This window comes from Calypte anna, chromosome 1, assembly GCF_003957555.1.
Source record: "Calypte anna isolate BGI_N300 chromosome 1, bCalAnn1_v1.p, whole genome shotgun sequence".
In the NCBI taxonomy this organism is placed as follows: domain Eukaryota; kingdom Metazoa; phylum Chordata; class Aves; order Apodiformes; family Trochilidae; genus Calypte; species Calypte anna.
In genome coordinates, this window is record NC_044244.1 from 17,620,378 (window position 1) to 17,636,900 (window position 16,523).

A 16,523-nucleotide genomic window follows, 5' to 3' on the forward strand; every position below is an offset into this window, starting at 1 on the left:
TGGACTCACTTGATTCAAGCTAAATATCTAGTGGAGCCCAAAATTATGAGAATTTATGAGATTCATTTAAAAGTTAAGTTCTTCTCCTTAAAATGAGCCCAAAGTTGTTACTAGTTCTCATCCTCATGATGTTTAAATTCCTATTCTGGATACAGCAATAACAGATGTGTCAGCATTAAAAATAAATACAAATAAGATCTAATTGAAAGAATTTTTTAATTAAATTTATTCTGTTGCATTGACAAGATCCAGTGACATTAAGATCACTGAACAGACAATAATTATAAGGGAATATATCCTTAGAAATAGTACGTATTGAATCTCATTACAAAGGATGGAATATTTTGGGGGGAATATCTACAATAAAAACAATGATTATTTCTAAACAGTGTAATCAAGTAGATAGCAAAATTTACACACAGATTTTTAAAATAAATCACTGTATTACAATATCCACATTTTTATTTTTCCTAAAACAGAATATTGAATTTTTTATTGATGCAAAATTCTACTTGCATTTCAAGTCGATCATACATTTATTGGTTTCTCTATCTCTTTGTTTACATTATGCTCATATTCAACAGATTGATAAACATATATTAAGGTGAAATAGCTACCTGTGTAAAACTTATTTCATTTATAGGATTTAAAGTCCCTTCCAGACTTTTACCTCTCTACTTTCACTGTTTCCTTAACTAGTGATTAAAAGCTATTAACATCTGCTGCATGTTTAGTGACTGCTACAAAATAGCCTTCCAAGACACAATACCAACTACATTTGGCATTACTTAGCACTATTACTGCTGGTCTCTGCAGGGAAGTCATGAGCAGAATGCATATAAAGATTGAGCCATGTCTTGTTGCATGAAAGGTTTTTGCTTTGAGGACCTGAGCTTGGTATGGCATAGGGAATAAACCTCCATTGATATTAAGTGTCCCTCTGTCACACACACAGGTAACCTTTTTTTCCAATAATGGTCATTCTTCAGCAATGAAAAATGCATTTATTCCATGCATTTTTAAATTCTGCATTAGTCTTTTTGATCCTCGCTCCCTTCAGCTTATCTTGGGGCAGATTTTAAGCAGTATGTGTGTAGTTTTTGAAACACACTGGGAAGATTTTTAGAAGCTGCAGCAAATGTAGGCACATTTTTAAGGAGTCAGCCACTTATTTGCATCTATGCTAAATGTTTCAATGGGAGAATTATTACTACATATTGTATTATTAACATTATGGAAAAACCTCCAACTGTGTGGTAGAAGAAGGTCAAAAGAGATGAACATGAATTTAATAGTAAAATAATCTCACAAAGAAGCAGAAACATAGAATCATGCAATCATAGAACAATTAATCTGTCTTTTAGACTGACTTATACAAAAGAAGGAAATAACCCAAACACCATTATTCATGATCATTACAATGTAGAGCAGCTGTTAGGATTGTGAAAGACAACTATTTATTGAATAATTTTTTTTAGGGCTATGTGTTATTGGAGGAAAAAATATTAGGAAATCATAGGAGGCTGAACAGTAACACCTTAAGTCCATGCATGTCTAGGACAACAATTTTTCCTATTTGAGAAAAAAGGACTGTTTGTCTTTGCAAGGGGTTAGCAGAAGCATTATCAGCTGAGCTTTAATACAGTTTACTGAACTTTAATGGTAATATGCATCTGTGAAAACAGTTTTTGGCCTACCTTCAGATGTATTGCTCATTGATCTCTCCCAGTTGCAAGTGTTCATATACTTACCAGATGTACTGTAATTAATTGTGCACTTTCCGTGTGCCATGTCTGGTTGTGACAGCAGAGGTGATCATCTGCTCTGAATTGTGCAGGCCAGGCGGTGTTTGTTCATGAACATGTGGGAAACACCTGTCTCACACTTGACTAGATTAGATCTTTGTTTGGTTCCATTAGTGGAGAAATACTGCTGTCCATACGGCTGTATTTATTTACACTCCTTCAGGGACTGATCTCATATTTCCAAACAAGTACTATTAGTTTGTGTTGATTTATGACTAAGAATAAAAATCTGAGAATAAAAACAATAAAGGCATTCTTTAAGTATTCTTTCATGCACAACTTCTTCCAATTATTGTTTAATTTTTGAAAACGAAAATGGTAATGGTAGCAATAACATCAGACAAAACCGACTCTCTCACTGGTTTGGTTTGCATTCAGTGATTCTGGAAGAATCAAATTAGATTTACAAAAGCAGCAGCAGTCCTAGATTCCATTTGATCATCCTTTATTTCTTAGCATTGTGAATATGGCAAGGATCACGTTACAGAACAAAGTTAACTTAATTGCAGAAAATTTCATGTGTCTCAGCAAAGTTCCAATGTAACCGAAACTGTTGACATGCATCAAACTGAGCTGTATATGTTCATTGCAGATCACTTGGATGCTCCCTGCTGCTGCAGTGTGTTGCATCATGTTGCAGCAAATTACTGTCTTGTCTCTTTGCTGCATCACAGAAACTGCTAAAATAGTAGGAATCTTAATGCTACACAGATACATGTCTTCACAGAAAAACATTAGGCTACAAGATGAGAGCGTTCGTAGAAATATTACTATACAAAATAGGGAAAATATACTGTCATATCAACAAAAGGAATTGTATGCAATTTAGGGCTTTTTTCTTGTCTGTCACTTTGGCTTTGATTTTCACACTTTTCTCAAAACCACGTATATGAGAAAATGTTAGGTAATTGAGAAAGAAAAAATAGAACAGTATTAGTTAAATGTATGTCACAAAGTTCATTATAAAAAGTAAAAAAATCTGTCTGAGAACTAAGCACCCATAAAAAGATGAACAAAGTAACTTTCAATCAATTAATTATTTTACTTGTTATAATAGAGAAAAAAGTATTTTGAATTAACTTGCTGTTTGACACATGGTGAGAACACTTTCATTGGTACATTAGCATTACAGACCTCACTCATAAGATGTAATGTAATGGAAATTGCATAGTCTAAAAATGGTACACTGTTCTTTTGCATAATAATACTTATTTTAAAAGACTTATGATTCAAAAGGTTTTCTCTTCTCTGGTCAGAATTTTATTTCATTTTATGTGTTATTTTGATTAATTAAATAAAAGTATTATTTTCATCTGAATTTTAGTTTAAGAGACCAGAGAAGAATGGAGGAATTAATTTTTGAATGAATTTCAATAAAATTTCTGGGGTTTTTTCCACATACTGTCACTTCCACATATTACATTATCACCCTGTTGCAGTTAATTTAATTTCATTCTGTTTACTGTTGCTGCCGTAAATACCTGCTAGCACCATTTCTAATATTATAAAGAATTTAAATATTGGTATTCCTATGGAGTCCTGATGTGCACTCTCACAGCCATGCGTTTTTGTTTCATTACTTTAAGCTGCATGCATTGACTGTACAGAGAGGGAAAAAATCAAAAGAAATTGTTTCCATTCAAGTAACTGAGAACTGTGTGCAATTTCTATTGGTAATGAATAATTTAAGGAAACAAATACTTTCATAAGTAATCAGAATGAGGGAAGGAATTGAAATGTGTGAAGAAACTATTCTCTGAACCATGTTTAAATGTTTCTGGCCTCTCATTACAATCATCCCCTACAGAAATGTTCCTTAAACCTTTAACAACATCAGAAGTCAATACTTTCAGATTATTAAAGTATTTCTTTTAAGAGCTTATGATATTTCTTATTTCTATAGCTAAGAACTGATATTATAGCCCACTGATGTGAAAAGCACTTTACCAAGAATCACTATGGTATTGCTTGATCCAAATTTGCGTGCAATTACTTTCAGCAGTTTGAGTACAGTGCCACACCTGTCAGAAAGTATAATCCAGTCCATCATCTCAGTGCTCATCTTCTAGCTAAAGAATAGAAGGATACTGAGAAGACATACATGTAAAGAGTTAGCAAAGAGAGCTCAAAGAGTAGGAAAATACTCAGAGTACATGCAAGGCTGGTAATCTAGAAGCAAATTTAGAATGCTGACTTGGTAGTTTGTAAATGTAATTTGCTTCTAAGATATTTTTTCTTCTAATAATTATGAATTTAGTACAGAGGGAGAATGTGGCAAAAGGCTATATAAAAAATATGAGATTTTTTTTGCCTTTTTGTAAGGCTTCAGATGACATTGTTTTTTTAATGCCTCAAATTCATATTTCCTTCTAGTGTCAATCCATAAGGCATTTCTATGAGGTGTAAGCTGTTTTGTTCTCCTATGGATTTGTTGGGTTTGAGCTACCAGGAAATCAGGAACTTAACAGGTGCATGCAGTTGCATAAGGCAGATTTCCCTCACATATGACCAAATTGGAATATATCGATGATACTGTGAAACATTTAGTTACAGTAAATGCTCCTTTAGTCATAGTGGTAAATCTTGGAGTCAAAACTGTAAATATTGTAAAACTAATAGGGTAAGTCAAAGTATAATAAGCAAAGTATAACAATCAACTAGGTACATTTTGTCTGTAAAACTACTCTCCAACGGAAGCTGTCAAATACCTTAGCCAAAGCTAGAATATATTTATATTTAACCCAAGCAAAATGCAAGTAAAGCATAAAATTCTGATTAAGGAAATGTTATCTCACACTGGAAAGACAGTCAAATAAAAATGTCATGATATTAGAGAGGACTCCTCATTGCATCATCAACAACATCTTTTTTCTGTTTTCTGGTAAGATCAGATATATCCTTGAACACTCAACATAATATCAGTATAGAAAATGAGTTGTCAGAGGAATTGCTGTTTGGTTTTTTTTTTTCTTGATAGCATTTTTATTAACTGATCACTGATCACAGAGGAAAAAAAAGATATGTGTTCTTCAGATTCACAGTAGAAGTTTGATCTGGATAGCTGAAAAAAGAAACAGGGAAGGGAAACCTCATCTTCAACTTTGGTTGCAGTAAGGAGGACTTTGAAAAATTCTTGTTTTGGCTGGACACTATGAAAAATTGCCTAAAATAAAGGTTGTGTCATCTGTAATTTACTTAATTATTTGTTTCCTCATTGTCTTGGTAAATAATTAAATTTTATTTCAGGTATTTTTCCCAAGGTAAATATGTAGAGTTCCTTATTAAAAGAGTGAGATCTAGCCAAAACATAGAAACAAGTAAACATAGAAACTTTCATTCTTTGTTTTTAGTGCGAGAGAAACAGATATTTTTTTACAGTCAAACACGTAGTATTTCTCTTTGAAGGACAGTCCAAGAAGTAGGAATTTGAGTCAAAGGTGAATCTGGTTGCAACCAGATCTATGATAATTCTGTGGTTCTGCAACCTGAAGTGAACTTTTTTCAGCATAAAAATAGTAGGAAAAAGTTACACCTCTGTGTCAAATCACATTGTCTAAGTGCTGTTGAGGACCTATTTCCTAAAACACAAGCATTTGCCACTGAGATGCCTCAGATGAGGCAGAAAGAGACGGAGGAATATGGAATAACTACATAGAGAGCAGAAATGCAGAAGACCTGTGGACCCTGGTAGGCAGAAAACTGAGTATGTCTGTAGCATGCCCTTGAGGTAATAAAGGCTGAATGAACCAAAAGATAACAGTGGGCCAGATAGATTATTGGAGACCCTTGACTTGGACACATTTGGAGTACAATGTCCTATTCCTGGTCTTCCAGTAGAAGACAGAGATTCTAAATTAGGGAGAAACCAGTTGTGGAACAACAAGGTTAGGGAGTTGGAGCACATCACAGAAAAGGAGAGATGAAGGTGAAAGGGCATGTGTATCCTGGAGAGGCAATAGGCTTTTATTTCCTAACAAAGAATTACAGAGAAGATGGGGACAGACCCTTTCTAGAGATGCACAGCAAAAAATCAAAAGCTAATGGTCACACTGCTGCAGCAAAAGAAACTGTACTTACAGGATAGGAAAGGATCCTTTCCCAGAAGGGGGTTTAAGTCTCATAGGACATTGCCTAGACAGGCTGAGCAATTGCTGTCTTCAGAGATTGAGTTTGTTTGGGATATCAGAGGGATCTGAGCAGGGGGTTAGACTATGATTCAATTCTGATAGAGGTTTGTCTGTGATTCTCTGATCTCACTGGGCATACACTGACAAAAAAAAAAAAAAAAAAAAAAAAAAAAAGCAGAATGGAAGCAATAAAAGATACAGAAAAATAAAAGAATATCTGGACATGAAATTTAGTTTCGAAGGAGTGTTTTTAGCCTAAATATTATTGAGAAATGGCTACTATCTTTGTCCTCTAGTATTGAGAGCAGTTACCTTCTCTTTGGTTTGTGCAATGTCCAGAGCAGCAGGACTTTGTACATTGCTTTTAAATAATAGGTTTACAACAATAACAAGGGGGAAAAAAATACCCCAAACAAACAGAAACAAACAAAGCAAAACTGTAGGCATGAGCACCATTTTCTCTTGAAACTGAATCTAATTTATATGTCCCGACTATTGGCCAGCTACTTATTACCAAAAGAAATAACAACACTGGTACTGTGGCACTGTAATGCTCAAAAACATGGAACAGCAACAACACAGTAACTGTAAGAAACAGAGCACAAAGTGCTGTTTTGTTGGAACACTAAAAATGCATAAATTCATTCTGTTTACTTGAGACTGTCAAGTCATGATATCAGTTCTTGAGGATAAATCTATTTGCAGAAGGCGGCAATGAACAGGTACCGAAACTTAGAGAAAATTGAAGCAGTGCTAATACCTCTGATGTGTTCTGTGAATATATAAAAATATCTGCTCAGCTGCATGGTGATTCAGATACAATTTAAATTCTTTTAAAGGCTTCCAGAGTTACTGCATGTGAGCATCAGAGGCAGAATTATTCTGAGTTCTGAAAGAATCTGCTCATTTAGAAAAGGACATGTGACTACACTCATGTCAAGGAGTGTAATGAGAAAAGAAAACAGTATTAAATTAATTCATCTTGTGGCAAAGATTATAATGAAAGTGGAGATTAACTCTGTGGAATAAAGTAGGCTGGTATTTAATTCTCTACTTACATGTCATAAAATAGATGTCTGCAATTAAAAGCTTTAGTTTTAATGTTTGCATTTCCACTTCCTTGACTTTGGATATGATTCTATCTTTTCAGAAAGTATGAAACCAGGCAAATGGGTATAAAACTCTTCTCCAAGTTATACGATTTCACAAACAATTTTGAGGCAGATGTGACCCAAATAGGCCTAAAAAAGATGTTTAAAGTGCTATCATCCTTTCAAGCTATGTTCATTATAAGTTCAATGCTTCAATTTCAAAACTAGATGAATATTCAGGTCAACATTTACAATGACACACACACACACACACATACAAAATGTTTGTAATTTTTTGAAATATATTTACTAAGTTCTGCCTTTTCTATTTGTCCTGGTTTAATGCTGGCCTGGCAATTGAACTGAGTAACAGATGCTCTCTATTAATCTCTCTCTCCTCCCTGATAAAGAAAGGAGAGAGAATAAGGGAGAGAGACTTATGGGCTGGAAACTAAACTACACAACTTTAATGAAACAGTAATGATAAAAAGAAAAAATTACTAAATATATACAAATATACAGGAAAATTGATACCACGTTCCTCCTGTCCTCCCCCCCAATAACTCTCATGTCACCACCGAGGCTGCAGGGCAACCCTGTTTAAGTCCAGGCTGGAATTCTGGAGTAAGCAGCAGTTGGGAGCTAGAGGCAGGAACACACAGATATGGGCTGGCATGGATCAGGACCACAGGGAGATAAATGGACAGAATTCTCCCAGGATGCCAAAGCAAACAGGGACAGATGAAGAAGGATCATGCTCATGATCCCTCAAATTTATACTGAGTATGATGTGTATGGGATGGAATACTCTGTTTTGTCAATTTTGGTCATTTATCTTGTCTGGTCCTCCCTAAGGGGCGCTGCAGTGGTACCTCTTTACTCCTTCTCTCTTTCCAGACGGCAAAATGTTCCTCAGAACTGGGCAGTGTCCTTGGTTCTGCATCCCCTTCTCTATCTGTAACTATAAACATCGAGCTTTATCAGTCCCCAGACGCAGGCACTGTCTGAGAAAGTTGCTGTTTAATTTCAGCAAGTGCAGCTACTTACAAGAGACTTAGCTGAAAACAAAAGTTCAAGACAGAAAATTACCTTTATCCTGTCCCCAAACCAGGACCACTATTTTATTTAGAAATACTGATCATTAGTAAATAAAAAAGATCCAAATAAGATCTGTAAAATACACTTTTTTAAAAACCACATCTTACATGTTATAACTACGTAGTTTCATACATTAAAAGGCCAGTACATTAACATTTCTAAATTATAACATGGCAAGTTACTATTAGACATTTACAAGGACTCATCTGAAATACAAATTACACGTTTATGATATTTAAGTATGTTTCCGTAAGAACACAGCAGGGTTTTGAAACAAAAAACCTGAAGTTCACACACAGGGGAAAAAAAACCACAACAAAAAAATAGCACCCGCTAAGACATATTATTACTATCTTTTATATTCACATGAAAAATCTCAAAAGATTGCTGTTTGACAGCCAAAAAAAAGACAAGAAAATAAAATATTATGGCCATGTTTATAAAATAATCAAAGATTTTTTGTTAATTATTAATATTTTTATTTCCTAATATCTATTTCACATTGGTTTCAAGATTCCAGTGGCTATGATACTTGAGGCCTCATGAACTACTCTAGTCAGCTCTCTATATATTACTATTCTGATGTACTTGTTTTTCATAGAAAACATCCTGTGAGGGTGTGCCAGTTACTATCATCTGAGTACTGTAATAGAATAGTAAATCACCAATAGGAGTGTCTGTCTCCAGAGAATGTCTTGCAGCTGTTTCTGTAAAATATGTTTGTATTTGATATTGACAGAATAATCTGGGGCTTGAGGGAACCACCACAGACCCATCAAAACCCTAAGGGTGTAGATGAATCATTGTTTTATTATTCTTAATGTGATGAGATGATTAAATAAATACATGTCATAGAACCACTATAGTAGTCTTTAAAGGGAAAAAATAGTGCCCAAAATTTAATAATTTGCTGTTTCTAGTATCTAAGAGACCTGAACATAAATGTCTGTGATTTCCACCTGTGTGTCCACCTCCTAATGAATTTTGAGGTTCCCAAAACACGGAAAGCATGAAGACAAAGTTAGCAGAAAACCAGAAAGTCTGACTTTATCTTTGGTCCAAAGGAGTTTCTGTCCCTTCACAGTAAATGCAAAACTCACAAGATTCGGTTGCTTGCTGAGTGTTATATACTTCCTAACATACAACAAGCTACCAAAAATTATTAATGTGCTTGATGATGAGGATAATAATACAGATTAATTTCTTTTGGGCTTTGGAATCAGCTTCTGAAATAGAGTAACCAAACTTTAACCACAGAGATCTGGGTTTTAATAAAAACAGTCACAGATGTCTGAGTTTGTGTTGTGAACTACACTAAACATCTTTCTGGAAACTCGTTTCATCTTTATATTTTACCAGCTGTTGCAGCTATGAATGTATTTATTAATACTGTGCATATTGTTGCAAAATCATATCAGGATTTTAAAACAAGATCTTTCTGAAACAAAACAAAAAGAGATGAAAAATTATAGGAAACAACAATGCAACTTTAAAAACAGTAAAGTATTTATTTATATTTTATATATTTGCTGCGATGTAATGACTTCTTGAGGTGCAGTTTTTTAATTCCTCTATGTCATACCAGTGATTGCATGAATTTTTAATATTTATTCTGCTTTATGAAAATCAAAAAGCTCCGAAGAGAGAAAAATGGAAGCCTGTGCTTGCAACTGTGTCATGAGTAGCCTTGGGTTGGTCCATCAGATCCCAGGGAGATACCTAAAGGAGGAAGTCTAGACTAGAAAGAAATCGCTGCAAGGGTAAGCAGGAAAAGGAGATCATCTATCTCTTAGGACATTTCATTTCCAAGCCTTATTTAAGAACAGGAAGGGACTGACTACTGCAAACACAATGATGAACCATAAACTTCACTTCCTAACCCACTGTTAGCAGCAAAATTAAATTTCAAATATCTATTTTGCAGATCTTGACTGGGTGGGACTTTGTATGAGATAATTAAAATTTAATCTACAGAAAAAATACTCTTCTATATGGAAACCTGGTTAGGCCTTGTGTTTAATTTTTAAGGGGAACAGTAAAGAAACATTGTAGCCCATCTCATCTCCCTGGGAAAAGTTCTAATTTCACCATGGAATACTGAGGAAAGACATAGTAGTTTCTGATGAGTTCAGTCAGTATCAATAACTTCAGGAAAATATTATTTCTACCTTAAAAAGAGTTTTATTTTAAATTGCTCCCTTCTTACAAAATTTATACATTTATGCAAAAACTGCTGTGATACTTTTTTTTTTTTTTGCCTTAGTAAGCATATGTACTTCCAGGAACAGACTTTATGGTCCTGTGAAATGGTGTATGCAGCAATGTACTCAAGAATGACTCTATCCAGGAGGATATTTTGAGAAACCCAAGTGTTTCCTCGGCTAAAATAACCTGAGAGAATTTAGAGAGCTCTTTGTGTCCGGAACCCTCAATGAAGGTTGGCTTAGCATAGCTTTTTTTTTTTTTTTTTTTTTTAACTCTGGAATGGAAGCTCTATTGGGAAAAAGGATGCAAAAAGCCTGCCACAAACATATCATAAAAGAAGCACAAGGTATATTCAGAACTAATAATAGGTAAAAAAGTCCTAAGTGAAATATCTCACTTTTCAGAAGATGCATGTAAATATACTTTAAAATAATGCTAAACTCAGTGGGAGTACGAATGAATGACAACAGCTACCAGCTCCAGTCTGTGGAGCTGAAAGCAAAAATGTTGCTCTAAAACCAAAGCAGCAATGCCTCAGGCACTTTGCTCACTCTGTGGAGACAACACCCCGAGGCTGGGAGAAGACAAGCTTGATGTTTAGCAGATATCTGGTGAGACAGAGGAATATTCCTTTCACCTACATCAGTTTTACCAGGGAGACAGGAGGAAACCTGCAATAATGCACAAAGTCTGTGCATTAGAATGTTCTAAGAGCAAGAAAGTAACTGCAAACAAGCCTGGAAGTCTTGTACAGCTCTGATGAGCAGGGTGGGGAAAAAAGGAGTCAAAGTCTCAACTTCTCTGTAGCAGAGGCTTCCTGTGAGTCTTGTGCTTGAGGTTTTGAACCCCAGTCTAACATATCAAACATACAACATAATGACTGCAAATGAGGACAAAAGAAAGGGCTTCATTATTGGCTGCCTTCCCTTTTTTTTTTTTTTTTTTTTTTTTTTTTTTTTTTTTTTTTTTTTTTTTTTTTCCTTTTTAAAGACCAAATAGCTTCTATTCCTATGATTTTGTCAATTACAAACCTCACTGACACAGGCCTGAAATTTCATTTCTCCTTTTTATAGCAATGTTTAAATCCCTTGGAGGTGAATATTCTTTCTTTGGAAGAAAGTCAGTCAGGTGGAACATTCTAGGCAGAAACTTTTCTTTGAGAGAGAGAGACAGATAGAGTTGCTTTAGGGACAAGACTATTTCTTTATTCTAATATATTCCTTTTTTTGGTGCCACTGACTCTTTCGATTCTTTATCAAAGTCAGAGGACAGCAGATCTTTATAACTGACTGTTATTTAATCCCCTAAAGGAGAGTCCTTTAATATTTAAATTATATTAATATACCACATTATTTTTTCTTTCCGTCTTTCTTAGACGATAGTTTTTTCCCCAATTCAGGTTGGAGATTTTTGGAGGGTTTGTTTTTATTAGAGGGTTACCCTAACATAATCTTCTTATTTTTACCTGCTCAGAAGAACTTGGCACTTGCAGTCATTTCTATTTATAAGTAGCTCTATGAAGCTAAAGAAAGATCTTCCTCTAATGACATTCTTTTTGCAGTGTGTTTTGTTCTTTCTACTATTTCAGTAATGCACATTTTAAAAAAATAAGCATTACAGCATTTGCTCACCATCTTAGGGTCACTGCCAATCACCAACTGGACAAACTTTACAGACAACTTGCCAGGTTATCTGAAAAATTATGGGGTGTACAATAATATTTGATAATAATGTGTATTTGTAACTCATTTGTAACATATGGTGTGCTAAAACCCCAAGCATTTGGAATTTCCCATCTACAACGGAAATCATTTATTTTTGCTAAAGGAATATTGAGATATGGCTATGGAGGTTGTCAGCTTTCTGGAGATTTTTGTTTTTTTTCTTGTTCATTTTGCTTTTGAATTTATCTTAAAGTCTTTTCTTCCAATTTTTAGGTTTCACCTGTGACTGTGTTATCAGTATTTTTCATGCATTCAGTTCTAATCTTTATACTCCAGTTCTCTGTCCTGGGGATAAATTCTATTAATATCTTGTCCTCTACACTAACCTCTACTTTACATTTCCCACTTATCTTCTTCAAGGCAAGCCAGCTTTCTCTTGATTGTACTTGGGCATCTATTGACTTGTCTATATATTGACCTGCAAAATCTTTTTTTCAGGTTCAAATCTTCTTGTTCCACCTGTCTTGCTTAGATTGAAACTGACCACCAACAGCTTCCTCTGCTATTCTCTAATCTGTATTTTGCTTCTCAATGAGCACTTAGTCATGAACTATTTGAATACCTTTTTTCCCAGTGTCAGCTCTGAATTAATCTGTAACTCCACTGACACTTCCTTGTCAGCAATATCAATTATAGAAAGCATCTTTAATTTGTTCTTCTTTATCTATCCCAAACTTGCAAGGCCTCAGCCAGTTTCAGACGAGGGCTTAACAAATTCTTGGTATTGTAAATTGAAGTAATAAATACACTAAATCTAAAGCTTTCCTGGCAGGAAATCCTCCAGTAACTGCTCTCATATATGAAATATTCTCAGCTTTCTTCACTAGGAGGATCCATATGATTATTGTTGTTTACACTAATTTGAGAGAGAAACTCAAGAAAATATACACATATGTACAAAATTTTCCATCTTGTAATGCAAAAGTAGTACACAATGTATCTATGTATATATTCTCTAGTTAAGACATAACTGCCACAGAGCTGTCTTATAAGAACGCAGCAGATCCACAAAACCCTTGTGCTCAGAATGGAAGCTCATTCACAGAGGATTTGAAATAATTAGATGCTTTGTCTTTTCAAATTTTAGGTTATGCTAATCATTCTGTTTGTGTTCATTTTGCCATTATTTTTTAAAGCATAGACAGTGGTTAACATCTAGAGAAGTAATCATCATTGTTTCTTTTTATGACTTAACCATGATTACCTTTTGCCTTTGAGTTTGAAATAATTTAACTTCAATATAAGTTTTTGAAATAATTTAGTTGCTACATAAGACAGATAACACGCAATTTGGTAATACATAGGTGTAAATATCTATTTATGGTTCCATGCCAGTCTGTACAATGAGACTTTTTATACAGAAAAGTATTATTGAAAGTATTATATACCTAACTTATCTTTTAATACATTAGTCTCAACTCAGGAAAACCCATCATTAATACTTGTTACATTATTATTTGAGGCCACATTTTTAAAGTTTTCAATGCCTTTATGTTTTGAATTTTATTCCTTTCTCTTTTCTACCTTTGCATTGTGGATTTGTGAAAGAGTTACATTCCTTATTTAAGTGTGAAATCATTAGAAATTATAATTAAAGTTTTTCAATTAAAACAAGCAGAAAAAAGGAACAGTAAAAAGTACTTCAAACCCAAAAATCCCAGTTTCAATCTCAAGCTCCAACACAGACCAGCAGTTTTATTGAATGAAAGATTATATGTCAATTACAATATTTTGACCTCTTATGTTGGAAAGAATTGGGAAGTGACAATTAAAAAATCAATTTGTACAGTGATGGAGGTATTGATAATTGTGCTAAAAGAATCACAGGACTAGGTAATAAATTACTGTACTTCTGCCCTCCCCCATATATATGTAAGATGTTTTGCTACAGCTATTTTTTTCCATCCTAAGAAAGATTTCTGTGTTTAAGTAGTTTTTCAATTTTGGGGTGAATAAAGATGCTTTGGAGATTAAAAAAACAACAATTTGCAACTATGACCCAATAACTGAATACTGATTTTGATGAGTGACAACAAAGTTGAGTGTCTTGATTCATTTATTCATGTTAGAGTTACCAGGCAATGATGAAGCTCACAGATATCAGTAAGATTGTCAAAAGGGTGGCAAGTGTGAAAGAAAGAAGCCAGGTTAGGTATAAATCCATAAACACACATTTAAGTATTTATACATGATACATATTGAAATATGACTCAGAAAATGTGGGGGTAGATCCTATAGTGCAGGCCATGCAGAGTGCTAATGGAGGTTCTGAAAGGTAGTTCCATGTTTTCTTAACAATTACAATAACGCAGATACAGGACATCAGGTCTGGGTACAGCTCAGCTCCAAACAGCTCTAGGACATCGTGAAGACTCACCTATGTGTTCAGTTTTAAAACATCAGAAAAAAGTACTTGTAAAATGAGGGTCAGGCTCAGCAGTGAGTGCCTGGATCTTGGAGGATGTTGGCTAATGTGGTCTCTGACACACTCCCATGGATTTGATCAGAAATATCAGAGGGAACTGATGGAATCCACAGATTTATGCAAATATTTTTTTTTTGTCAAAAAATGTAGAAAACCAAAAAGACTACTATGCTAAAAAGAAATAATTCTATCAAATGTTTTGAGTGCATTTGGGACTAAATGTTTCACTGTCCACCTAACTTCCTCTGTTAAGTTTTCATGAAGAAGACAGTTGCACCAGAAAAATGGCTAAAGGTTATCAGATTGTCAATCATTAAATCAGCTACATAGAGAAAAGAGTTTGTAATAATTTTATGGCTGATAGTTCCTATCACTCATGAGGTGAATTAATAATATGGATATGAAGAAAAACAATTTATTAATGTTAATAACTCCTCCAATAAAATTTCCAGGAGGACCTATAGTGATAAATTGAATAATTATGAGTATAATTATGACTAACTAGAACCATAATTTCATGCTAATGCAATAATAATGACACAAAAGTGTAGATCATGAATTTTAACTGCTCAGTTATTCCAAATTTCCACAAGGAGAGGCAAAAGAAAAAAAAAAAAAAAAGGAAAAAAAAAAACCACCAACAAAATAAAACCTCTTTAGTTTTAAAATCTGATCAAGTTATGCTTTGCTGCCAAAGAAGCATTCTTTGTTTAAATAGACAATGCTTATTATTTTTACTGGAATCCAAGAGAAATAACTGTTTTGAATTAGAAATCGAACAATATTTAAGCAGGATATGGATAATGGGACACACCATGATCATCTATTTATCATCTGGTGGCCTCTGAGGAGAAAAGGAGAATACACAGAGAATAATAGTTAAGTTTAATGCTAAATAAAGATCGTTAAAATGATTTTCTACTTTATTTCTGCAGAAGTGTTTATTATTTCTCTGGGAAAGACAATCACTCCAGGAAAGCTGTGCAAATGTTCAGTAGTGATATCAAGTTCAAGCTGCACCCCACAAGCAAATGTAGCTGAAGGTCAGTTTACTCTTTTACCAAATAATATTTGGCTGGAAGATAGTGAAAGTCATCAAAATGAGAGGAATTAATGAGAAGTTTCTCTGAAACCAACTAGTTTAATTCCTGAGAATTATTTTTTAGCAATTTTATTGCTATTTATAGATGACCAATAGAATGAAATTAAGACTTTAGCTGTCATGGTTATTTGTCTGAAATTGTGACTGTCAGCTGAGGCTCTTCCAATGAGAAGCAAGAATTCAAAGCTGATACAACTACCCAAACCCAGATATGTGGGAAACCTCAGAAATCACCTGCTGACACTTTCCTGAGATTAAAGCTTTTATCATATTTACAGAAACTCAAGCAAATATAAGACAGTAGGTTTTTGAGAGACCAATATTGCAGGTAATTTTATGTACCTTTTTATATCAAATTATTTACATCCTCTAAGCAAAGCAAAAGACAACAACAGCAGTTAGCCCACAGTTGCACAGGGATCATAAGAAGAAACTAATATTACATACAACTTAATTGCACTTGGTCAAATACACTGAATGCACTGGGGGAAAAAAAAAAAAAAAGTTGTTCTTTTTTGTTTTATCTGTACAGCCATTTTTAGAGCTATCATTCTTTCTTTGACATGGCTATAGTAATGGCAGGATTTTATGAAGCAGTGGAGGAATGATTAGTAAAATAAGAGAAATGAGAAAAGATAGATATATGAAAGTAACGAATTGTGCAGTGGTTCAAGAGAAGATTTTCTAAACAGTGTAGAAAGTATTAGAGAAATAAGATGTGATAGAAAACAAGCCACAGGATCACACTAGGATAAATGAAGAAAATGGAAAACAGCCTGAGGCATGAGCAAGAGGTTGCTCCAAATTCTGCCAGAGATTTAACTCTCATCTGAATGGCCTAATTTCACCTAAAAACTAGAACAGGATATAGGTGTATTGCGTGTCACCTCCCATCCTTTCATTTTCCTTTATGGCTCCCCTGAAACTACGAACATGTTAAATCATT